The sequence below is a fragment of the Crocodylus porosus genome, unplaced genomic scaffold, assembly GCF_001723895.1.
Source record: "Crocodylus porosus isolate Cpor-Errol unplaced genomic scaffold, CroPor_comp1, whole genome shotgun sequence".
Taxonomy (NCBI): Eukaryota; Metazoa; Chordata; order Crocodylia; family Crocodylidae; genus Crocodylus; species Crocodylus porosus.
In genome coordinates, this window is record NW_017728936.1 from 11,232,483 (window position 1) to 11,257,822 (window position 25,340).

Genomic DNA, 25,340 nt, shown 5'->3' on the forward strand with positions numbered 1-25,340 from the left:
TCCAAGAGAAGTGGTGCAGGCTCCTACCCTGGGGGTGTTTAAGAGGAGGTTAGATGAACACCTTGCTGGGGTCGTTTGACCCCAGTAATCTTTCCTGCCATGGCGGGGGGGTCGGACTCGATGATCTGCTCAGGTCCCTTCTGACCCTAGAAACTATGAAACCGCAGGGTTTTCTTGGAAACTGACTCCTGGCTGTTGCTCCTCCACCAGAGGCGTGCGCCCTTCTCCACTTGTGTCCTCACACCATCGTGCAGGTGCTCATGTGTGCCAGTGAGAGTCTACCAGCTCCATGTGCTCCAGTCATCAGGGTTGGCGACCACCAATACTAAGAGCGTGAGCTGCTGGAGGTGTTTTTCCTTGGTCCTCTCTTACATGGAGGAGACATCACATAGGGAGACTGACCCTTACTCTTCCTCCAAACAGTAGTCCACATAGGACTCAATCTTGCAAGAGGTGCTCAGGGTCCTTCAACTTCTGAGTCCAATAGACATTGCAGGTGCCCTGCTCTTTGCTCCATCTGGTTGCTCTGAACTGGAAGATTGAGCTCCAAGATGCCCGGGAGACACCACGGTGTCCTCCTGTTCCCTGCAAGGTGAAGGAATAGCTGCCCTCCCGCAGGAGGGGCTGAGAAGTTTTTCACAATAGGACCGTCAGTAAGAGAAGTCTTGTATGCAAGACATGGGAGCACCACTGGACTGAGCATGGGTTAGCCCACAGCTAGGACTGGGTGCAGCTCTGAGCTCTGCTTTTGGATGCAGATGCAGAGATGTTTTCCACTTAGTGACACACAACGGGAGACAGACGGACAGAGCCCACCCAGGTGTGAGTCTGAGAGCGAGTGAGATCCTGTTTATTTCTCCAGGCCTGGCAAGTTTTCCTGTATAAAATATCACATCACTCATCTTTTTTTCAGCACTAATGGATTTCTTACCCCCAAATATAATAATAATAATGAACAGGAGGAAGCTTTTACTGCTTGGCTCTAAGGCTGGAGGCTCCCCGTGATGAGAGCTGTGACAAATGATCGGAAATGTCCCTCCTTTTCTCCAGCTAGAGGCTCTGCTCACAGTCCCCAAGACAGCTCCTCTTCAAGCAGGGTACCCTCTGTGCCATACCTGGCTTCAAGCTCTTTGGAAGCAATTTTTCCCCCTATATATTCCCCGAGCTCTGCTGATTTTAGTGCCAGGGGTCTCCAGCCGGACCCTGCCCTTGCTAAAGATTCAGTGAGGAGCTTTGCACGACCAAGTTCATCCAGGATACAGATGTCACTGCTACCTTGACACCATGGCCTTGTCTCCATTAGAAGCACGGCCGAGTTGAATCAAGGCTTGACTTGACCCTCTTGCCCTTCTCTTCTGTTGAGTCAAGGCCTGAGTCCCCGAGCTCCTGTGGGATGATCAGGTAACCCAGGCAGGGTAAGGATGTGATGGGCATGAGAATTAGAAACAGGACACTTGACTGAACTATCTGATCGTTCGTCAAAGGGCCTCGAGCTAGTTTGCTAACAACAGCTAACTGAGCTTCTTGCTCCTACTGGGAGTCCGGTAAAGATAAAGCCAGCATGACGGGTGGATGCAATATGCACAGAAAATTAAGTGTCTTCTCCAAGGCCACTTGAGTCAGTGGGAAGGCCGGGAACAGCTCTAGGGAAGTCCATCTCCCAGACCCTTACTGCTGGTTCATGCTCCCGTTAATAAGAGCAACCCAGGAGTCCTGCCTGCCACCCATCCCTCTTTTTTGCAAGCATGTGAGCACACTGCCTCACATTCATTCCACCACCTAAATTAGCAAATGCATTAAGAAACTCCCAAACCCCACATAAAATGAGGCCAAACTTATTTCAGGCCCTGTGGCTGCCTTACGTAGGGTGTTTTACGCACAGTGCTATCTCACTGTGCCTGGCTGCTGCCTGGTTCAGCTCGCCAAAAAGCTGGGCTTTCTTGTTGCAGACAGAAATCTGCCTTCCCCACTATCAGAGGGGCACTTTGTGAGCAAACAGATACTAGTTGGGAAGCAGATGAGGTTCTTTTTGGTCCGATTACCGTCTGCTTCCCTCCTCCTCCTCCCCTCCCTCTGCTAAGCCCCATCCCCGGGAACTGCAGAGACTCAACTTTTCTGCCGTTTGTAAGTCACAGGGATTTATTTACTTTTTCCACCTTTGCATTTAGCGCTGATAAAATATTTATCAAAGACAAACAAGATTCTGCGCTGCAAAAATCAGTCCTGGTCCTCATATCTTAGGAAATCTATGGAGGGGAGATGGATAGATGGATGGATGGATGGATCTCTTCAGTGAAGGTGCTGCCAGATATCACCTGGGGGAGACGATATTGTCCGGCAACTGACAGGGACTTGAACGTGCACCAGCTGTAGTCCATGGGCCTGCGATGAAATATCTGGCAGCGAGTGTGGGATGTGTGTGCTGCCAGCCATACAGATCAGACCGTGAGCTGCTGTGTTTACCAAAAGATGTAGCCTTTCAATGGCGTTATTTATGCAATTAAACAGATGACAAACCCAAACAGAGGCCGCGGCTCTGCAAAGTGGTTGCCGCCTTACCCGAGATGTTTGCAAGCCTCAAATGTGATGAGGACATTTCATTTTGATTGGCCGTCTGCCATGGTTGGATCTGTCCATGTCTCCGTGCAAGGCTTCAGGGAGCTCTGTGCAAACAGCGAATAGGCAGCTTTTTCCAGCAGCGTATATTTGCTCTCCTTGATTCGAGCGTTTTGTCCTTTATGGCGTAGCCAGTCTAGTGCTATCCTCAGACTCTAATGGATGCAGGAGCAAGGGACTGTTGGAGGCACTGGAGACCGGGAATGAGGCATCAGACCTTAACCTGTAGTTTTAAAGGAGCATCTCTCTGTCTTGGCTTCTCTGCTGTACCAAGGGCCCAGAAGAACAGGGGTAGAGGGCAATATTGCAAAGGGAGTCTTTATGGCTGCTTCAATCCGCAAGAGCTGGGCACCGTCTCCCAGCTGATGCACCAGAGCTCTCCGGTCTTACCCTATGATGACACAGGGACAAGGGACCACATGCTGGGGCTGGACGACTCCCTAGTGAGGGGGAGCTAGGTTTGTAGCTGGCTCATCCAACCCATTTCTGATCCCTTTGCACTTCCAGAGTAGCAAAAAGAGGCTGAGTGGGATGTGAGAATCTGCCCCTTTATCTCCAGCTTGGCCCTGACCCAGGGCTGCATCTTCTGCTGCTCACCATCAGTCACTCTTGCTTCTTCCTGCGGTTTGATCATGATCCCCAGGTGCTTTCCTTGCTCCATTTTTCCTCTCCTACTGCTCCATGTTCTGCTTTCAGTTTTCAGCTATTATTTGTGGTCTTTTCACTGCTCTCTCTGGATTAGACTCGCTGCCCTTCATTCAGGGCATAAGCAAACCCTTTGGCTTGAAAGGGCCAGGATTTCAGCTCCCATGTGACCATCCATGAAGCTTGCAAAGTCTCCCCCTGCCATGTTGCTTGCTTATTTCTTTGCAGCCGTGGCATTTGCACTGGCCTCTTCTTTCAGACCCAAACCTATGTGCCAGGCTCCTGTTCCTGGCCTTCCTTGTTTCAGTTGGTTCAACTGCCTTGGTAGGAAATGTTTGTTGCCTGGAATATTGTGCTGCATCTGGTCTGACAATCTCCTTGTCTCCCTCACCAAGCATCATGCATGAAGCTCAAAGTTAGCACAAGCTGTGACCCAAGGATGAGATTGGTGATATCCTTCCTAAGGACAGCCCAGGAGCTGTTTGCGGAGGAAAGAGATAACAGCCAGCATCGCTATGTGATGTTGCACAGGCTCCTGCTCTTGGTCACTTCCAAAGCACAGCAATTCTTCTGGGATAACCTCGCTCTTAGTCAAGGATAGCCCGTTCACACAGGGTGCATCGACACATGCTTCTTTTAAGCAGGTTTACCCTAAAATTGCCATTTTTAAGGCACACGAAGGGCACGTGTCTACACGTGCGCACCCTTAATGCACCTTAAGAAAGGCAATTTAAGGCTATGTGAACCTAAATTTGATACCAGCGTAAAGCGGGTATTAAATTTAGGCATCAATGGCTATGTCACATTAGTGCATGTGTATCAGTGGATACACACAGCATTAAAGCACATTAGCACATTGCGACTTGGATTTTTGTGCCTAACCTTAATGTGCCTTAATGTGCATTAACATGTCCATGTGTAGACGCATGCCTAAATCACCTTAATGTGCCTTAAGTAAAAGTGCATTAAGTTTAGGTGTGTGTAAATACACGGGTAGACACACATAGGGAGTTAGTCTGTAATAGCCGGTCCCATGCACATGAGCTCCACAGGGCCTGATTTCGCAAGGTACCAACCAGCACTGGTGCCTGCTGGGGTCAACCCGAGCTGCAGCACTGAGGCCTGAAGAGCTCTCCAAGCCTTTGACACGTTGGCGATGTTCTTACTTATATGCTGAAAGCAACAAGCGCATGTCAGAGGGGGCTGCGATTCCCCCTCTGTCGTAATTAGGAGCCTGAAGTAATTAGGGTGTCAATAAGAGACCGTGTGCTGATGGTCACTGATCTTCCTTAAAACACCATGTTTTGCATGCAAAAGCTGTTAATGATGCAGGGGGAGGGTGTTGGTAATGCATGCAAACTTGCTTTAATTGAGAATTGTATCGCACTGGCTGCAAGTCAAAGGATTCCATCTCGGCCTTCCGGGTTCAAATAGCTTTGCAAACAGGCTAATGGCAAAGTATAAATAAAAATGCAAATGCAGCTCAGGAAGAAATTGTCTGTAGGGGGAAAGGTGAGACGTGGCTGCCATGAGGATGAACGGGCTAAAGAAAACTGATATGTTTGGTCTCACCATCTCTGCTCTCCAGGGCAGCCGGGTTATTCGATTCTGCCTGCTCTGAACTCAAGTTGGGTGAATAATGGATTCTTTTGGTTTGGTGCCTAAGCTGAACTTTTGGGGTGGGGAAGTTAGCTGGGATAAGACTGCAACAGAAATAATAATAATAGTATCAGAAATCTACCAGTCTAGATGCTTCATTTCAGGTCAGTCCAGAAGATGTTTCTGCTGCCAAATGAAATGCTTGATTTTGTTTTTAGGTTATTTAATGCTTTATAAAACCTGGGCCCTCTCCCTCCTATTATTAAATTTAGGCCAAGGTTTACGTGAAAATGTCATTTTGAATTGAAAAGTGATAATGCTTTGCTTGCAAATGTTGAAACAGAATGCTCCGGCATTTGTGAAATGAAATTTTAAAAATGTCAAAACAAAGTGTGGGACATTTTGAAAAACGTATGCACCCGTTTGCTGATGCAATTTGGCAGACTGAACCTGGTTTTGAATGCTATTGGTCCCTCCAAATCTCCATGTTTTGACAAATTTCACATTTATGTTCACCTCCCAGTTCTATAAATGACTTTCTAAGCCATTTCCAAGCCATGTAAGGGTTTTCAGCAGTCACTTGACTTCAAGAAGAGCTAGTGATCCACATGCCAATAAAATGCTCCTGAGTGCAGAGAATGGCTCTTACTCGTGGAAGCTCAGCATGTCTGAAAACCAAGCCTCGACTCGTGCGGCTGCATGTTAGCACTGGATCCAAAGCCGCTCAAGTCAATGGAAAGGCTCTTCTGGGGCCTGAGGACTGGCCCTTGTTTCTGCACAAAATCCTTGAACTCTTCATAGCTGGTTCTTCCTTATAAAGCATGCAGAGAAGATGCAAAGAGGGAAACCGCTCAAGTAATGGAGATTGAAGGGAAACATGTGGCTGGATGGACAGCTTGCACAGGCCCCCCTCTGCAATAATCCAGGGAGAGGATAATGCTAACCATAAACAGCTTGGGGAAGCCTGATACATTCTCCAGCCCATGAGAAGACCAATATTTGGGAAAAGTCAGATGGTTTATACAAGGGAGGAGGCTGCGCGCTCTGCCATCTCTAAAGTAAACCAGGAGAACAATGCGAGCCCATGTCTCCAAACTGCTTGTGTATTTACGTAAAAGTCACCCAGAGACATGAACCATCCTTCGTGGCTTTGGTTTTCTTTGATGAAATATGTCTGCTTTCAAAGCAAAATGGTTTCAAAGCATTCTTGGGAGATAAAGGCCTTTGGGCTTTGAAGCTGATATTGCAATTAGGATCGTTTTTATATAGAAGTAAACAGTGAGGATAAAACCTGGTTCGCCCCCCGCCCCCATCAGCTCTTGGTGTGTCAGCCCGCCTCGGAGCAGCAAGTAGCAAGAGTGCTGCTTTCCAGTCCAGCATGCATCCATCAGGAGACTTGTGTTTTAGTGACAAAGCCACGTGTGTAATGTAGGGCACTACGGTTTGTAAGAAACAGCTGCTCTCAAAACACACGGTGTCTCTAGGCATCACCCATAGCAAACTCCACGGCTTTGTAGGAAACACCTCCGTTTGAACTTGAAACGCTCTTTTTTTTTTTTTTTTTTAAGTCATTTCTATGAACTCTAGTACAGTAGCACCCAGGGGCTCTGTTATGCTAAGTGGGGAGAACAAAGTAAAAGGCAACCTTTTCTCCAAGCAGTGGAGCAGACAGTGGAGGTGGGAGAGAAACAGAGGCACAAAGGGTTGATAGCACCAAGGTCACACAAGGAGCCGGTGGCGGAGTCGAGAGCAGAGCCCAGGGCACAGAAATGCCGGTCCAGTGTTGGACACCGGTTTCCCCTCTAGCCTCATGCCCTGGCTCTCATCACAAGTGGAAGGCGATCAGGTTCTCAGGGTTTTCCCCATTAGACCAGCCCAGGAGCCCTGGGTATCCCCAGGAACCAGCAGAGTCCTGGTTGAACACATCAAAGCAACGCTTTTTTGCTTCTCTGGCAACACTTGAAATGTAATGCCTTGTGCTACTATCAGAAAGTGCTGTACCATGCTAATAAGTTCTCTCTGCAAGCACCATTTGTTTGCCTTCAGTTTTAAGTGGTTATGTATTTTCCAGGTCGTAGCACTGCTTTCGCTGTCATATTGGAAAGTGAGCGATAAGCATTTAGAGAAGTGGTTTGATTCTCCTTGGCAGGGGGAAAAAAAAGAAAAGATAATTGACTTGTAAGTGGCACTAGAATTTAGTGGCCACAGTGCCAAATGAACCCTGCTGCACATCGATTACACTGGCGCTCAGGCAAGGGACACTCGGGCGAGGGGCGAGATCGTGACGGTGACAGTGGCCTTCGGTGGCTGCTGTGCCACATTCATGCATGTAGGACCCTCCTGCCTCAGCATTTCCAGGTGGAGGCCTGTGGATAGCTAGGCCCTAGCTGGCAGGGTTTATGACAAGAGGGAAATGTCCCATTGCCCATTGTGTTATCCTTCAGCCCGTGCAGCAGCAGGGAGCTGCTTCTTGGCGCCTGAGGTCTGCAAAGGCTGATGTGGACAAAATGGTGCATTTTCTCAGGCTGGCCAAAGAAACTGCCATGCAGCTGCTCTTAGCATAAGCCGGGGAGGAATGAGTGGTGCTTAAAATGCCGTGACATTGCCCCTCTGCCTGTTTTCAAAGAGGGGTACCCAGTCTGTACTGGAATCCACTGGAAGATGGCACCGATCCCCCCTGACCTGGTCTGAGCCCCTGGCCTCTGCGTCTTGCCATTGATCTCACCTCTGTCATGCCATGGCAAGGAGCTTCCAATGAAGCTTGCCTCAATGCCCAAAATCACGTTCCCCTATTCTGCCCCATGTGTGGGGCTTAACTTGGCACAGAGGATTCAAGAGGCTATGAGCAAACTCCATCCTTTTGCTAAATGAGTAACTTCAGGCTGAGGCGAGTGCTACAGAAACCCCAGGGCCTGGGTGGGTAGCAGAAGGGCATGCCAGGGGCCTGGCATGGGCATTGCCATCTTGACTCGCCTGATGTCCTATATGGGGATGTGATTCAAGCACAAGCCATGCACAGAAGGGCTGACCTTCCTCTCTGCTGCATGCCTGCGATAGAGGAGTTGCTCCACTGACTTCCACAGCAGCAGCAGGGGAAAGGGTCCCTCACCTCCCCTACCGAGAGAGGCCCCACGTTGGGATGGAGTGGACCTACCACAATCCAGGAGCTTGCGGTGGCCTCTCCCGTTCAGACTCACTTCTGCTGCCCAGCCTACCGGGACGTTATCAAAGTCAGTGACGTGCAGCACCGCGGTGTCAGCCGGTGCCTGGCTTTACACCTTTTTTTTTAATTGAGGGCCTGGAGAACAGGAACAAGAGCTGGAGAAGCTCCACGGACAGAGACGTGAATGTCTTCATTTGAATGTGCAGTTAATAAAGCATGTTCATGGCCCCATAAATAATCCCCGGCACAGAAAGGAGAGCAGGCCTCTGTCCAGAGCACTGCCAAGCAGGAGGAGTGATTGAGGGACTGGCAGGATTGACTTGGGACACGGAGATTAATAGAAGAGGGGAATCATCCTCTAGTCGCACCCTTTGCACCGGTGACTGGAACAAAGCCGTCATGGCACAGCTGGCCGTCGGGGGCAACACGCGGAGCTTGGCTTAGCGCTGCTCACGGGAGGGCGTTGTAACATCTGCAAACATCCCAGAGCGGCACAGCTGGCGTGGTGCAGGGTGGTGGGAAGGAGCCTTATCAGGGTCCTGGGATAAGAGCAGAAGACCATAAAGGCTGCAAAGCTGGATGCATATCAGGGCTGACAGGAGGGTTGCCCTTGTTGTCATCTCTTGAAAATGGACTGGATGTGGCAGAGCCCTGAATGCTATTTATTAGGTCAGAGTGGCCCCAGGTAAATCCCTTCTCAATTGCATGAAGCAAGCCTCTTTTGCAGAGACTCTGCAGCCTGAAACATGGGACCCTGAAGGCATTTCTGCCCCTGCCTGCCCCCTTCCCACTTCGGCAGTGCAGAGCTGCAGCCTGGGCAGAAGCTATCACCAGCCCCGAATTGGAAAGCCATCGACTCCTTGGTACTTGATAAATCATTGCCTGCTGAGGTGACCTTCAAAAGGAGGAGGGATTGAAGTGAAGGCCCAAGAACCAGCTGGAATCAAACCTCCCTTTCATATCTCACTTCATGATGCAAACTAAAAGGAGAGGAAAATAATAATAAAAAAAAAATCAAATGATGTAAAATACCCCAAGGAAAGAGAATTTAATTATAGAAAATGACTGCCAAAAAAATCTTAAAATAATTAATACCCGTACTTGCACTTAAAAAAAAAAAAAAGTGCTGTAAAAGATGGAAAACGAGGGAATTTATAATCTAGAGGACAGGAGCAGGATTTAGGGGGCTGTGTGTGTTTCTCTCAAGGTATTGAACAGGCGGATTGTGAAGAAGCACATATTTTACTGTTTCAATTAGCACAGATTTATCCCCACCCCCACACGCACACACTTTCTAGACAGCCAGGCAATAATTATTCCTGTGAAGAGGAAGGTTTGCAGATTTTCTAATTTGCAGTCCACATCCTGAATGAAATATAATAATAAACTCTAATGAAATGAAGTCCACTCATTTAAGGACGCAGCCTCTCGGTACCGATGGGTGGCTCAAGAATACACGGATGGGAATTAATGGCATGTACCTGCCACCAATGTATCAGAAGGCAAATGAATAAAGGGCTTATAACCAAATGCAAGAAGAGGGTTTCTTAAGGTAACTTTTGCCAGGGGAGAAGCGGTTGTGGAGTCAACATACAGTCCTGGCTGGGATGTGCTCCATCAAGGGGATAGCATGTGGCTAGTGAGTTTGGGGCTTAGAGAGACCACTGGAGGAGGAGAACGGGCTGAGTCTGGGACACCACAAACTCCCTGCCACCATGTTTGCTTAATATTTAAGTAATAGTATGCATTTTTAAGATGACGGCTCCTTGGGGCAACAGGCAGGGACCAGGACCCATTGGTGTTAAGTGTTGCAACGAGCAAAAACGCCCCAAAGAGCATCTAATTATTTTTGTGCAGCCCCTAGCACAGTGTGGTCCCAATCCTGGCTGCAGCCTGTAGCTTCCCCAGTAATACAAATAATCGGTTCTCTTGCCCTGCAGGTCCGCTCATTTTCTAGGCACCCTTGAGACTTGTCAGAAGTGTCTGTGTTCGGATAAGGCCAGACGGATGACCCACACCTAAATCATGGGGGTTGCATTCCCGCTCGTTTTGGAAGGGCTGACTTATTTCAGGATGTGGATGGTTTCCTGTGATCTAAGTGACAGTAAGGTGCACCTTACCCTGGACAGCCGAGAGTGCCTGCTGGTATGCGACCAGCTGAGTTCTGCCGGGCTTAAATCTTTCTGATGGAGCTGTACTTGGCACAAAACCGGTCGATGCTTTTAAGGATTAATATAATTTAGAATCCATTTCCCCCAGTCTTTTGCTCAGGCTGAGGACTTTTGGATGTAATGTGCCCTGTGCAATGTTAGGGGGAGGTTTTCTTTTCTTATACCAATGCCCAGCTGAAAGGAGGAGAGAGCCTCCCTTTGCACCTGATGCCAAATGGCTGCTCCCAGGACCCCCTCGGGTTCCTTGGAGAGATGTCAGGCACGACCCTTTGATATGAGAAACAAGCAAATTAAAGCGGGGAGGAGATGAAAGGGAATTCACTTAGTTTGTGGCATTGCTTTTTTTCTTTTTTACCACTTATCTTTTAAATGGTCTCAATTCTTTGTTAACACTTGAATGAGTGGGACTCACTGGGTTTAACAGGCTCCCGCTGTGACCCCATTTCTGCATTGGAAAGACTGTGTATCTTCAGAGTCGTCTCTATGGGGGACGGTGGCCCCTGGAGCCTGCACTGGGCGCAGCTGTCCAAGCACTCAGGATGGAAGAGCTGATGGTTTTGTGTCTACACCACTGATCGTCAGATGGGAAGGGCTTTCCATAGTGACACACGTGTATTTTATGACATTTGATTATTATGTATTGTGTTATTTCTGTGAGGGCAGCTCCGGGTTGGGACATGGGCCCCAGGCAAGTGGTGGTCTCTGCATCTCTTGAAGTCTGCTCATCAAGCCAGGCTGTGCTTCGTGCAGGTGCTCCAGCCAAAGGCATGTTACTGGGCTCAGTGCAGGTGTGACAAGCAGGGTTTCTAGGTTAGCCTGGATAACCTGATGGGAAAAGGCTGAGGGAACTGGTCTTATTTAGTCTGGAGCAGTGATGACTGAGGGGGATTGAATAGCAGCCTTCAACTCCCTGCAGGGCAGCTGCAAAGAGGATGGAGCTGGGCTGGTCTCAGTGGGGGCAGATGACAGGACAAGGAGCAATGGGGTCCAGTTGCAGCAAGGGAGATTTAAGTTGGATATTAGGAAAAAACTCCCTCACTAAGAGGATGGTGAAGCATTGGAACAGGTCACCCAGATAGGCTGTCGTGGACTCCCCATCCTTGGAGATTTTAAGTCCCAACTAGACAAAAAAGCCCTGGCTGGGATGACTTATTTGGGGGTGCTCCAGCTTTGAGCAGGGGGTTGGACTAGATGTGACCTCCTGAGGTCCCTTCCAGCACTCATTTTCTATGATTCTCTAATCCAGTGGCCCTTTCTGACCTCAAAATCTTTGCTGCTGCTCTGGGTTTTATGAACATGATTTCCACCCCCCAGGGAGACAGTTGTTTGTGAGTGACACTTGGTTCTGCTGCGAGTGAAATAGGCTGAAGTCTGCTCTGCTTGCCTACTGTGACAACCCCGTTGAATTGGACTCGCAGCGTTTGGTTGTGTGCAACTAAGAGCAGAATCTCATTCTTTATGCAAAAGTCCCACTGCATGGGCGGCAAAAGGGGCTTGTTTGCATTTTGCAAGTCAGCACATCTGAGATGTGCCTTTCACTGCTACTGAGATCTATAACTCACTGCTTCACTCATCTATGAGAAAAGCAACATGCAACTGGAAATGACGAGTGTAAAGGGCTCAAACAATAACCGTGCCCCATCTCCCAGGCATCCTAATGGGCTGTCAGAAATAACTCACGTCACTGGGAAAATATATATAACATAAAAACAACCCGAGCAAACAAGTACAGAAGCTGGGGACCCAAGGACTGTCCATCACTTCGGTCCCAATAGATAGCCGAATAAATATAGCTGAACGACATCTTTATAGCCCCGATGGAAAAAGGTTTCATCTGGAAAGCAGATGCTTTTACACATCTCTCTTAGCCTAACTCTGTTTGTACAAACTGAGATAATGTATTTTCACTTAGCACTGTAGTGGAGGAAGAAAGGTGGGACTCTCTTGATCATAATTATCATCCTATTGGGTTGGAAAGCTGAGTGCTGTGGCTCCTGATCCTAATCTCCTAATTTCCCCTGATGAAGCTCAAATCCATGGCTTCTAGTCCTGTCCCCAGAGAAAAGCCCATCTTCATCCTCTCTGTAATCACCTTTCAGGTATTTGAAGGCTGTTACCAAGTTTGCAGCACTGCTGGCAATGTCCAGATGCTTTATAACCTAAAGCCTTAAATCACCAGGGTATTTAGGAGTGTGTCTAACTTTCAGTAAAATTACTAGTCCCAAAATCGTTAAGATTTTGTAGGCTAAGCTTAAGAACAGGCAAAGGAGGGTTAAAGAAAAAGGGGGCAGCAATGGGTGGTCTGTATCTGGGCCAGCTCAATTCAAGCAGGTTGGTGACAGTAAATATTTAAAAGGATTTAAATTTTACTTTGTTTTTTAGCTATGCCAAAGAGCCCTGGTGGGAATTTTAGCTCTGACCCTTCTTCCCTAGGTTGCTTTTGTCATTGGAATCGCTTCTAAACTGATACTGCTTGTTGTCGAGCTGCCCAAAATGAGGCAATTGCTATCGAGACAGCTGTTTGATGCTGGTTGAAACATTATATTGTATATTCAATATTACTATATGTGTGGGTGTGTATAAGCAGCACGCAACCACAATAGTACAACAGGGAAAGTGTGGGAAGATTTTAAACCCCAAAGTAAAAAATGATGTGAAATCAGAAAGTCGAAACAAAACGAAACCCAATGGAAGTCACAGCAAAGCAACCCATTTGGAATCAAAATTGTTTCAAATTTTCCTTCCACAAAGGGCGGCGTTGAAAAGAAGAGGCGCTAGTTGAGTTTTGATTTCAACGAGACGGCGTTGTTGGAGAGAGGACTATTCTGTCGAAAGATTTCCCATCAGCTCAGCAAAGGATAAAAATGATAGGGGAAAACAAGCCATCACAGGCATCACCGCTCCTCTGCGCTGAGGCAGAGCACTGGCTTTATTTTGTTCTAATAGCAATCCATAAAACTGCAATTAAGGTCCCCAGCTCCCATTCAGCAGATCTGCTTGTTGCAAAAATGGATCTTTTTGTTTATTCCCTGCCCATTGTTTCCCTCCAAATAGGTCCATCGCCCCGGCCCACAATGAGGACGTGAACGCAGCACGCGGCTCACACGCTCGGGGCACCTGGGAGGGATTTATCAGCACTTTCTTGTGGGAAAGGAGAGAGCCCAAACAATTCTATCTCTCCTCCTGGTACCGCGTGGTTGTCTGGTATTGTGATGAGTTGTCATTCTTCTCCAAATAAATGTGATAACTCTGCCTCGAGCTCTCCCAACAAAGGCCTCTGATTCTACGTGGCAATTGTGCGCCTTGTTATCGGCTCCTCTGCTGTGATTATTCTCCCAGCTCAGAACATGTCATGACTTTTTATAGTCAGGAAAACACAGTGTGGGGGGCTATGCTGCCTTGGCGGGGCCCCGCGGCTGCATGGCAGAGCCACGAGTTGCATGCGGGGACCAGCCTGAGTGGGCAGAAGAGGCCAAATCCTTGCGTGGTGTAAAGCAAGCGGACTCCACTTACTGCTGACTTGCACCACCCGGCTGTTCCCAAGTGTTTCCAAGTGGATTGACTCTCAGTGCAAAGATTCAGAGCTCATGGTAGGGGCGAGATCGTTTAGCAGACCAACTAGGCTTTTGCAAAAAAAAAAAATCTTGATTTGCAAGATTGTAGGAGCACGCACCCTTCTTCAGGCATAGAAAAGACTGTAAAAGTTCTCCTGGGTGGAAATGAAAGTTCATGTTTAATATGGAATTGCAGATATGGCGTTTTGTCTCTAGGTCGATATGGCTACAACCTGGATACTTCAACACGATTCAGAGCTAAGTCGGATGCGATGCGACTTTGGCAGGTACGGTCTGTTTGTTCTGTGTTTGAACAGACAAAGCTGAGCAAACAGTGCCTTTTTCCAGGGGAAACAACTCAGTTTAAATTGAGCTGAGACAGGTTATTTTTTTTTTTAGCTGAAAATACTGGAGAGTTTAATTTTGGAACAGCCTCTAATATGATGTTCAACGCTAAAAATTATTTCCTTTCCATTTTGGAGTGATTCTAGCTTTTCGTCCAGCATTTTTTTAAGTAGGTGTATTTTTTTTTTTTTTTTAAAGAAAATCCCGATGTTTTTCAAAAGTCAAAAAGTTTCAGCTTAAAAAATGTCAAAATGTTTTGACTTTTCCCAAATGATAAGGAAATATGGAACTTTTTCAACCTTTTCCTGGGGTCCATTTTTGTTCTGTTGATATTGTGCTTCAGATTTGATCTGAAAAATAGCTTTGGGCCCCTTAAAACTCAGTGTTTGGGCCAATTCGCTATTTGCTGGGCATGGGTACAGCAACTAGTGAATTCAATACAGCAAATATGTGAATTGGGCCAATCCGCATAGGCACAGCACGGAGCACCGCGGGACTCTGATCTGGAAGCAGGCCTCTGAAGCGCTACCACCATACAAATAATTATCGGATCCAGGGTGGGTCAGTTGTCAGGACTGCTCTGATGTCTGTGTAAAAGGACAGAGAATTTATCGGCAGCATCACGCAGCTCAAGACTTTCCAGGTTTGTCCAGTCGCAGCCCCTGAGAGCAGGGAGAAGTTTCTGGCCTTCCTAGGCTCAGGTTTGTCTGGACTCTGCTTTCTCCAGTGAGCAGGGGCTTAATGCAATATTTTCCCTAAAAAAAAATTAGGCCACTGTCCCCAAACCTTACAGTAGCCTGACATGGTTAACTGGGTGGGAAGAGTCAAATGTGGGTGTCCGGAAGACTTCAGCGGTCATCCGCCGGAGCGTGGTCTGTGCTCTTTCCTCACTCGCCCGCAGTAGGGAGCGTAAAGGAGACAGCTGGGGCGGGCGGCTGCTTTGGGCTCGCTGGTCAGCTGGGTGGACACGCTCTAACTTTAGCCCTTTGCAAGTCAGCTGCCCTGTAATTAAGGCTTCAAGCTGTTGTTTCCTTGCTGCTCTTTTTGGGCTGAGCTGATGTTTACCAGAAAGGAAACAGCCAGGCTCTAAAAACGGCCAGACTGAGACCACAGCAATTGCTGCCTGGGAGCCGTTTCCGTTCTCTGCCCCGGTCTCAGCTCAGAATAAAAGAAGCAAAAATACAGGTAGTCGTACAAGCACGAGACGCACAGGCTAGGGCCCCACCTAGGCTTTGAAAGGCAGGTTGTGCCCAGTCTCCATCCACCCATTGTGTTGAATGGGGTGCCTAGGAGCCTCTTCCACCTTACCCAGTGGGTTTGGGGTCCTTGGCTGGAAGATGTGCATTTCTGCCCAACCCTGAGCTCACTCACAAACTTTTCCCTCACTTGGCGACTTGCTTGTTCTTTCTGGTCCAAGTGCCTGGTATGAAACACCCTGGGGACTGTGGGATGAGCCACGCTTGTGTAAACCTCGCTGAGCCAGTCCTCTGATGGCCCACGAAGCTGAGCTCCCTGGTCTGAGTCACACCAGCAATGAGCAATCTCGGTGGAGCACATTTCCACCATCCACATGATATCACAGTGCCAACCAAAGGGCACCGATAAAAGCAGTTAAGATACCCAGTTTTGTTCTCCACTCTGCCACTGGTGGACCATAAAGACCTTGGTCAAATCACTTCAGTATATCTCTTAATTTCCTTGGCCCTAAGAGTACTTTTCATGCCACGATCTCTGAACACATGAACTATGGACTAGACTGCATGCTTGGGGCTAGGTTATGTGACAGTGAAGGCAAATTAAAAGGATTGCAGGCCTTTTCGTTTAATCTACAGGGCCACATTGTGTCACGAACAGGAATTTACTACCCCGGGTTACCAAAATAGATGATTAATTGCCTTGCATTAGTGCGGCATTCTCCAGTGAAATTAGCACTTCAGCCATGGAGTAAAAACATATTTCATCTCTTCCTCCAAAAACGAAAACACTGGCACCTTCTTGTCTATTAATCAAGCCTTCCATTAATCAGTGTAACACGCCATAATTGTGATTACAGTTAGAAATCAATTAATGCTCACCTTAAAATAAAGTGTAGAGAGGGAAGCAATTAAGGTAATAGAGTCAGGAAGACAGGAATGTTGTTTGGAAAATGCATTTCATCATTATTTATCTGTCTTTTTTTTTTTGCATAACCTGAACCTCGCGGAGGCTGGAGATGCAGGGGTCTGGGTCCCCAAGGCATGTGCCCCAAGCCCACCTGCTTCTTAACACACTTTTCCTGACACCTATCACGTTCTGTTATTTACTGGATTTTTTTTGCTTGTGCTACTCATTTCCCTTTCCCAAACACTTTGGCACCCTTTCCAGCACAAACGTTTTCACAATGCAGAGATATAAATGCTCCTCGGCTGCACAGAGATTAGCTTCTCCAGCCATTTGTATGATATGTTAAATGTGGCTTTTGTTCCCCTTGATCTCTGGGACGAATCCCTCCTTTGGCATTTGGCTGGTGCTTTCACTCTTCCTGATTTCTGTCGCCTGATTGATATTCTGCCTGTCCGGCCCCCGGTTCTGTCGAGTCCTTTGGCTGCATGTAAGCATCTGCAGGAGTACAAAGGTGAGGGTCGGCTTGATGCCATCAGTAACATGAGTTTGGTGTCTCCAGCCAGGCTTCAGTGAATGTTTATACATGTCACAAAACCACGGCAGAATTTGGCACAGTTGGCTACTGCTGCTTGAGAGAGGCCCCAGCTAACCAAGGGCAGGAGGGTTTGCAAACAGGGGCAGCGGTGCCTGGATGGAGATGCTTGAAGGTCAGGGGTGCTACACATCAGGACCAGTGTGCAGTGGTTGGAGGGTTTTACAATTAGGATTGGAAAGCTGGAGCGGGGTTCGGTTCAGGTCAGAGGGGTTTTGGCAAAGCTTTGCATGAGAAGCCCAGTCCTGGAATATTGTTGGTCCTTCGAGGAGCAATGGGATGTAGAGCTGGGTCAGGAGAGGGTGGAATAACAGTAGGCACTGGCAATCGGGGCCAAAGCTGCATTTAGGAAACTTGCCAGTGCCACGCGCACACTGTGCCTGGTTTTGATCATGGTGGCTTGAGCTCAGCATCCTAAGCATGGAGACTGAGCAAATGCAGTCGCATGTGGACAGAGGGACAGGAATGAGATGGGGGTTTACAAGCAGGTCAGCAACAGTGTGGTGGGGCTGCCCCTCTACCCACATGGCAGCTGCGTGCACATGTTGCCACCTTCTTTCCTTGCAGATGGAAAAGCAGGATTAGCTCCCAATGAGAAACACGAGGCTCAAATGCTGCTGTTCCCGGCGTGCAGCGGTGAGAGGGAGCTGCCTGCAGGGAGGCTTGTGCCCAGATCCCATCGGCAAGCGCTGGGGCAGTGCCAGCAGGAGTGCCCCGTCAGCTGGGCATGAAGGAGCCAGCGGCAGATGCCAGATTTTACAGTTCAGCTAGTTTATCTATGAAGCAAAAGCGATGAAATCCCGGCTCTCCTCCAAGGTCTGCTCCCTGCAGCCTGGTAGGAAGGAGCACAGCCTTTCTGGCCAGCACTAATGGAGGCTAGCCTTGGACAGGCGCATAGATATTCAGAAGAGGCTTGTTAGGATGTGGTGTGTGACCTGCAGGAGGGATTGAAATGTGGGTCCCAAGGACAGGATAGCGTGCAGGGCTCCCCAGGAGTTCAGAGACGGGATTGTTTTCAAGGGAGGTTGATTCTCCACCTCGACCCTCTCTTTGTTTTGTTTTCCTCTCCATCAAGAACGTCTTGTCCAGCCTGGCTTCTGAATCCCGTCTGCTAAGCAAGCTATTTGCTTTATTTCCCCGCCACATTCTCTGTTTTGAATCAATCCCGTTCTCATTCAGAGTGCTGTCGCGTGCTAATCTCATGCAGCTGTCCCCAAAGGAACGAACCCCCAAATCACCTCCACGGAGGGGTGCTAAGAGGTAAGACGGCCCGCCTGCAGTCTACACACCGCTCTCATCCTTGTCAGCTGCTGCAGAGATTTGCTGGCATAGCTCAGTCAGCTGGGGGTGTGGGAAGACCATGCCTCTTAGCCAATATTGCTTTGCTGGAAGAGCTCTCCTACAGCCATAGCTCTGCTGACAAAAGAGGGTGTCCTTTGATGCATTCAAGATAAAACCACTTTTACTTTGAAGCACGTGGGCCTCCTTTTCCCTTTCTTCCCCACCAAGTTGTTACTTACACCTGCAGAAAGGGAAAGCAAAGGCAGACTTCAACTTCTTTGAAACCATCATTTCCGTGCACTGGGCTTTCTTTCGAGCAGCAGTTCTCAAATCTTTTCAAGGCACCCCCTCATTAGACTCTCAGACCCCCTTGGAAAGTGCCAGCTCTTAGCTTTCCCTCATTTTTTTGACTATGCCATGGAAGAATTGCTCTCTTATTTTTCCAAAGAACTCGGACCACAACAAGTCAGAACATTTTTGACACTATAGGATCCTACTTGAAATCTCTGGGCTTTTCTTGTGCATGCCTGTGTAGGTGCTTGCACACCTAATGGTGCTAATATTGCACACTCCCTCCTCCCCTCCATGGTACCCCGGAAAGGATCTAGTGGCATCCCGGGGAGCTGTGGCACCCAGCTGAAAATCACAGGACTCAAGTAAAGGGGAAGCGGGCAGAGCTCCCTCCTACCACAGCCACAAAATGCAACACGACATGCAGGGGAATGGTTAGCCAAGACAAAAGCTATGTTGCACTGCAAAGAGTTTTGCTGACTGACCTTAAAAATCAGTCCTATGTTATTACTGCAGCCCAGGTAATTTGCCAGGGTCTAGAGTGAACAGGCTCTTTCCACCAGGCTGCAGATCAGGTAATATGCTTTCCTGTTGCACACTATCCATCTTGCCCAGGGCTATCAATAAAGCAAAGGTTATTAAGAGTGCTCTTGAGGAACCAGCCTTCAAAACACTGCCAGCCACCATTTCAGCTGGCACTAATTAATATAAGAACAGAAGCGAAGCCGCACTGGGTCAGACCACAGGTCCGTGTAGCTCGGTTCCTGTCTTCCTCCGTTGCAGCGGGCATGGTAAGGGGACCAGTATTCAAACAGAGTTTAGGCAGACTGCTTCCAGCATCCAGAGGCCTAGGAAGCCCTAATTTTGAGGATGCGGTCCCCTGAGCATGTCTTTAACCCCTTGATTGAGTCTGTGACCCTTTGTTACCTCTGTATAATGTCCCAGGCTCCCTGCATGGCAGCTCTAGACCTCTATCTGGCAGCTACTTAGAATCATAGAAAAATGAGGGTTAAATGGACCTCAGGAGGTCACATCTAGTCCAACCTCCTGCTCCAAGCAGGACCAGCCCCAACTCCATCATCCCAGCCAAAGCTTTGTCTACCCAGGGCTTTGAAACCTCCAAGAACGGAGAGTCCACTGCCTCTCTGGCTACTGGCTACTTCCCATCTCATCGCCAGCAAGACCCAAGACAGGAAAGCAGGGTTGAGCATAAACTATGAAGTCAATTTTCAAACAAAAATTAAAACCCGAATGTCCAAAGCAAAACTAGATTTTGTTTGTATATAAAAGGTCTCTTAGCGTGTGAGGAAGTGAGGGTGGAAAGAGCAGCGCTTTAAGAAAGCAATTCACATTTGGCAAGATATAAGTAGGCATGGTTAGCCTACAACTCCTGGAGCTTGCAGAGGTTGCCTGAGAGCACCAGGTCCTTCGGAGGCCTGTCCTGCTTGTGCTAGAGCAGCAGATTGGGGAAGCCCAGTTTTAATGGCTGCTTGATAATGAATTGCTTGACTAGCATGGGGGCTGTAGGCTCTTACGGAGCTCACCTTGTTGGCTGCACAGAGCTTCTGCATCACGATTCCTGTGTTGCTTCATACAGGGTTGGTGTCTGGCCTGTTTCGGGGCTGAATTGTGATCATTTTGGCACTGCAACATCTACAGAAATGGTCTGTTTCTTCACTGTAGGAAAAGGCCAGGAGGAAACACACCTGTGATTCGATCGGGAGGAAGAGGAAGATGGGGGCTGATGTCTATCGGAGGAAATGGAGGATGCAGGGGAAGAAAGCAACCCATGGAGCAGCAGCGAATAATAATATCCAAGGGCTGAATTCCTATTCGACTTCAGGGTGCTGAGCATTTCACGCTGAGCTTGGGACCTGGCTGGAGCAACAGACTACGCCGCTCATTCCCATCCTGTTCTCTTTCTCATTTCAAGGGAACTTATTTTTCTTTTGTTCAAATCTGAAAGAGCAAACGATTTTCAACAGCAGGCAGCACGTTGACATGGAGAAAAATAACCCCAATAGATGAACATTTAGCCTTGAAATCCTTTGCTCCCTTTTTTAAGGTCAAGTCTCCGTGTCGATCATTTCTCCCCCTGTCAGGTCCAGCTGAAGGAAAGTCGGGGAGCCATCCCGCTGGGGTGTCACAGCGCCGCTGCAGAAGCGCCCTCACCACCGGCTGGGTCACCCAGAGGATGCCGTCTTCAACCTTTGGGCCTCAGGTTCAGAGCTGGATCTGGCTTATCCCATCTCTACAAGGGACAAGTCTAAGCCAGCGTCATGCTTTCTGCTGATAGAGATATGGTAGTGAAGCTTTGTTACCAGAATGCATTCGGACCACTAAAGCTCCCATGTGGAAGCCAGATATCTGGAGTGCACGGCACAGACGAAACATAAAGAGGCCTATTAGTTTGCCACCATTGGTCTCAGAGAAAGGGAGAAGTTTGGAAGGGTCTTTGTCCTAAATATCCTTTCCCTGTGATCTTGTTCACACCCTGCAGCCACGTGGATGTTTCCAAGTGCCAATCTCGGGGAGGCATGCGACTTAGTGATCAAGTGAGAGTCATCCTCGCTATAATAGGGAGTGGTGGAGGGGGATGTGCAGCTCCAGGTGGAGGTATTATGCCACGAAAGCCATCGGATCATCTCAGCTTCTCATCCAGCTAATTTCCTTGCTCCTCTGTCCCACAGTCGCTGATTTTAGTGCTCTGACAATGGTTAATGGAGCTGGGTGTGTGATGAAATGCTGAATCGATGGGACCTGCTAAAAATAGAAGCTGGAAGATCTGCTCATTACAGGAACGGGGGGCTGGGCAAGTTCAGCAACCCCCTTCAGGAAGCACCAGACTCCACTTGTGCATCAATTTATCAACTAGACCTTGGCAAGCCCCATATTGTTGTGACAAACACGCTCACCCTGATGCGGATACAGTAAATGAAGTGAAAACTGACTGAAATAGCTTTATTAGGAGTGGCGGAGCATTGTGATGTAAATGAGGCGAGGAAGCACCTCTCTCTCCTGGAGCGGCGGGAGAGGAGACATGACAGCAGAGAACCGCTATTGAACTAACCTTTTATCTCTGGCATTTCAGTCGAGCTCACCCTCTGACCACAGCGCCTGCAAATCAATTAGACCTGACGGGTTCTAGTTTAAGTGCATCAGCAGGGCAAATGGTAATGTCTCCCCATTAAAAAAAAAAAAAAATTCCCCGGCATGTTTGACCTTGGATGGAGTGAACAGCTCTATGCTCGTCAGCACTCGGGGCTCACGTCTCCGTGTCTGCAGAGCAGGCTCTGTGTCCAACACCCACCAATTATGTCGCGCCAGCAGCAGAAAGGAAAACATTTGCGTATTCGCACAGGGCGGTGGTGGAAAAGGCTCCGCTTTCCAAAGGCCGCTGGAACAAGGCAGCTGTGAGACATGGCAGCCGTTTGGAGAGAGAGCCTCAGTTCATGGCATTGCTGCTTCCTCCAGAAGAGAGCTGGGAACTTCAGCCCAAGCATGCACACAGCATGACCTCCCCGAGATGCCAGATCCCAACGATCTAAGAAATCTGAAGTAAAAAAAAAAAAAAAAGCCCTGGCTTATTTTCCCTGAATAGCACAGGCAGCAGCACGAGAAGAGGAATCTCCACTGAAGTTTTTCCCTGCTTTGCAGCTTCTAGCACCCCCCAGCTAATAGAGAAGAGGAATTTCCTGGGGTGGGGACTGAATGATAGGATTTAGAGCCAAGGAGACCCACTGACTTGATTCTCCAGGATGGTTGCTGCCCATGTCTTCTCCAGGCTTTTAGTCAGGCTAGCTCTTCATGTGGCAGGCAAAGGGATTCCCAAACCTCCCCTTGGAGAAGCTGGCGGTACCCGAGTACTTTCCTGCCGTTCATGAAAAGGCCTCTATTGGGTGACCATGAAAACCACCGGTTTTCACAGTAGTATGTGGCTAGTAGTATTAGTATGATGTCTCACATCAGCGTAACTCCTGATTGAGCAAGTCAGCACATCCAGTGGTTGCACTACCAGGCATGATACTCTCCATATAAAGTACATTCATCTAGAGCAAGCCATTCCCCGTGCTCCCTTGCATCCTGCTTTATCCCACAGGACCAGCTTCGCTGACTTAGGCTGCCCATGTCTGACTCGATCATGGACCCTCCTTCTCCCTATAGCTGCTGTGCAGGAGCTGGTGCAGACACTTGGCTCTTTTAAGAGAAATCAGGGTCTTTGGCCACCACTGATGTTCGCTGATCTCCTTGCAATTCATTTTCCTTCCTGGTACCCAGATACCCTGAACTAGACATGGACCTTGAATCTGATTCATTCCTGGTAGGGCATCTCAGTGACGTTCAAGGCTGTGGGATGCTGCTCATGCAAAGGGAATGGAAAAGGAGCACGTTTACCTTCAGGGCAGTGCTGACATTCCCCCGCGGACCAGACAGCCCATTTGTGTCTAATTCCCTTTACGTTTACATGCTGCTTCAAAGAGTTTGCTCATTTATGGACCAGACAATTGTTTCCAACTCTCCAGCTATGAAAAATTGCTGCCTGTTGGTATCACTCTGATGAAATAAGTAAAGCCTCAAACAGCCAAAAACTTCTATTACTTTTTAATATGAGTTACTTTAATAGAAAGGCTTAAATGTTTCTTTCTATTGCTGTGTCTCAGCACTTCTGGGGTCATAAATTCTTCTCCCTCCAGTCTGCTATTACTGACATATCAATCCTTTCTACTTCCATGAGCACTAAAATTGAAAGAAAACAAGGTTGAGGCTTTATGCATTTTTAATTTAATGAAATTCAGTTGAAAGTTGCCGGAAAAACAATGCTCAGCATGGAGCTGCACAGCCCTTGGAAAGCCCTCCTTTAAATTGGAGCAGCAGGATTGGCATGCGCAGTGCAGCTCATTCCCTGGAAACCCACAGGGGTTTTCTTGCCAGCATTAGCTCTGAGTGGCTTCCTCTCTAATTCCCAACTGCCCTTTTCAATGTTCATTTTGGTTTCGCAAGTTCACGCCTCCTGTTATGCGACTGCCCCACTGGGGAACGCGCCGCCGGCAAGCCAACTTTCCTTACAAGAGAAGATGGGTACAAGGCCGGTGGTGACCTGATTGGGGCAGTGCTTTGCTCCTGTTCCCTGTAACATCCAACCAACATTTATTTTCAGGGGTGGGGAATATTAATCGCACCTCTTTGCATAGGGGGAGCTGAAATACAGGGACAGGGAGGTCCCCATGCAAAGCTGAAGGGGATAGCAAGTTGTCTACCGACTAGCAGCTCCCAGGTGACTTAGCCAAGGTGACATAGGCCATATGTGGCAGAATTGAAGTTTAGAGGTCTTCAGTCACAGTCCAGAGCCTTAATAACCATGAGGCCATCCTTCTTTCTCCCTCCAGCCCTGTCTGTACCTCAGGCCATCCTTTCCTCTCTGTACAGTGCCTGCCAAGCTCAGCAGAAAAGCTGACACTCTTCATGCAAGTCTTCCAGTGTAGTAGAGACCTGGTTAAGGCACGAGGCTGGAACCCAGAAGATGCAAGTGCTGCCACAGATTTGCTGTGTCACCTTGGCCATGTCACCCAATCTCCCTGCCCCGCATAGGCGGGATCCGAGCCGTGCCACACCACACTGGCGCAGAATGAGAGGGCATTAGTGAACTCTTGGGGTGAAAGAGGCCAAAGGCAGAGACAATCCAGTCTCCTGCTGTTCATACTTCTTGGTGCCATTGTTGCTAGAAGCATTTGCGGTAATAATGTGGATGGTTGGACCTTTTAGCGCATGCAGCCCTGTATCACAGTCCATAATATCTTCCTCTGCAAAGAGGCTTTCCAGTAATTATGCTGCATCTTCAACTGTGTTTGCTGATACTCTGGCTCCAGCTTTCAGCGAAGAGGTTCCTAACCCAGGAGCACGGGAAGTCTTAGCCCCCACAATTAAACCCAGGCTGTCCTGGGTGTAAGAAAGTTGCTTTTTGGGGTACTTCTCTGCTTCAGATGAAGCTCCAGAACAGTTGCCTCCTACCTCGCCAGCTTGTCATTAATTTTATTCATGGAGGATGAAGTGCTCCATTCATTTATTCATTGAGAGGAACTCGAGCCAGGGGCATGAAAAGAGGAGAGTGCCCAGGATTGACTAGCGAGAACAGACAAGAGAAGGGAAAGGAGGAAAGAACAGAGAGGAAGATGCGTTTTCTAAAGGAGCTGCCTTCTCTGTTCGTGATAGAAAGTGATGAAAAGAGGAGACATGAGGATTAAATGTGCAACAGGGAGCTGCAGGAAGCTCTAGAGCTGCATGTAAGTCACCGAAGCCTGGAGGAGCGCGATGGACACGGTCTCATGTGAATGAAAGTCCTATGAACACACCACACCAAGAAAAAAACCCACTCCTATCAGCTTCCTCTCAATTATTCCCTTGATGTGCAATGTGAGTTGGTTTCCCAACCACACAAAACCCTGACTGTTATGACTTCTACCAGCTCTGTTGGGAGATTTTAAAAAAAAAAAAAAAAAAAAAGAATTGAAGAAACCAAGCCCCAAGAAGCAGCATCACTTGGAGAACCCAGATGTGCAGTCAACTCGTGAACTTCAGCCATAACGGATCCAGCAATTTCTAGATCAGTCAAAACTGCCTGGTCACTGAATAGTCAACCTCCAGTTATTGGTCTTTATTCAACAATGGTGCCCTGTGCTCTCCTGAAGTCAGAGAGTAAAGAAGGCTTCAGCAATAGCCACTGCTATTTTCCAGTAGGTGGATGCTTGGTTTCGCATTTGCACTGGAGTGGAAGTGCTCTTCTTGCTGCAAAATACCCTGGTGATTTCTGCTATCTTGGAGAACGCAGTAATTGCAGCTGTGGAGCCTGTTCCCCCCCATGCTGCACGTTCATCTACAAATCCTGGATGGAGGAAACAGGACCCAGCTGGCTGCACTGGACTAGCCCAAGGACTGCAAGGGACCGCAGGCTGTGGGCTGCCAGCTGAGTGCTTGTACTGGAA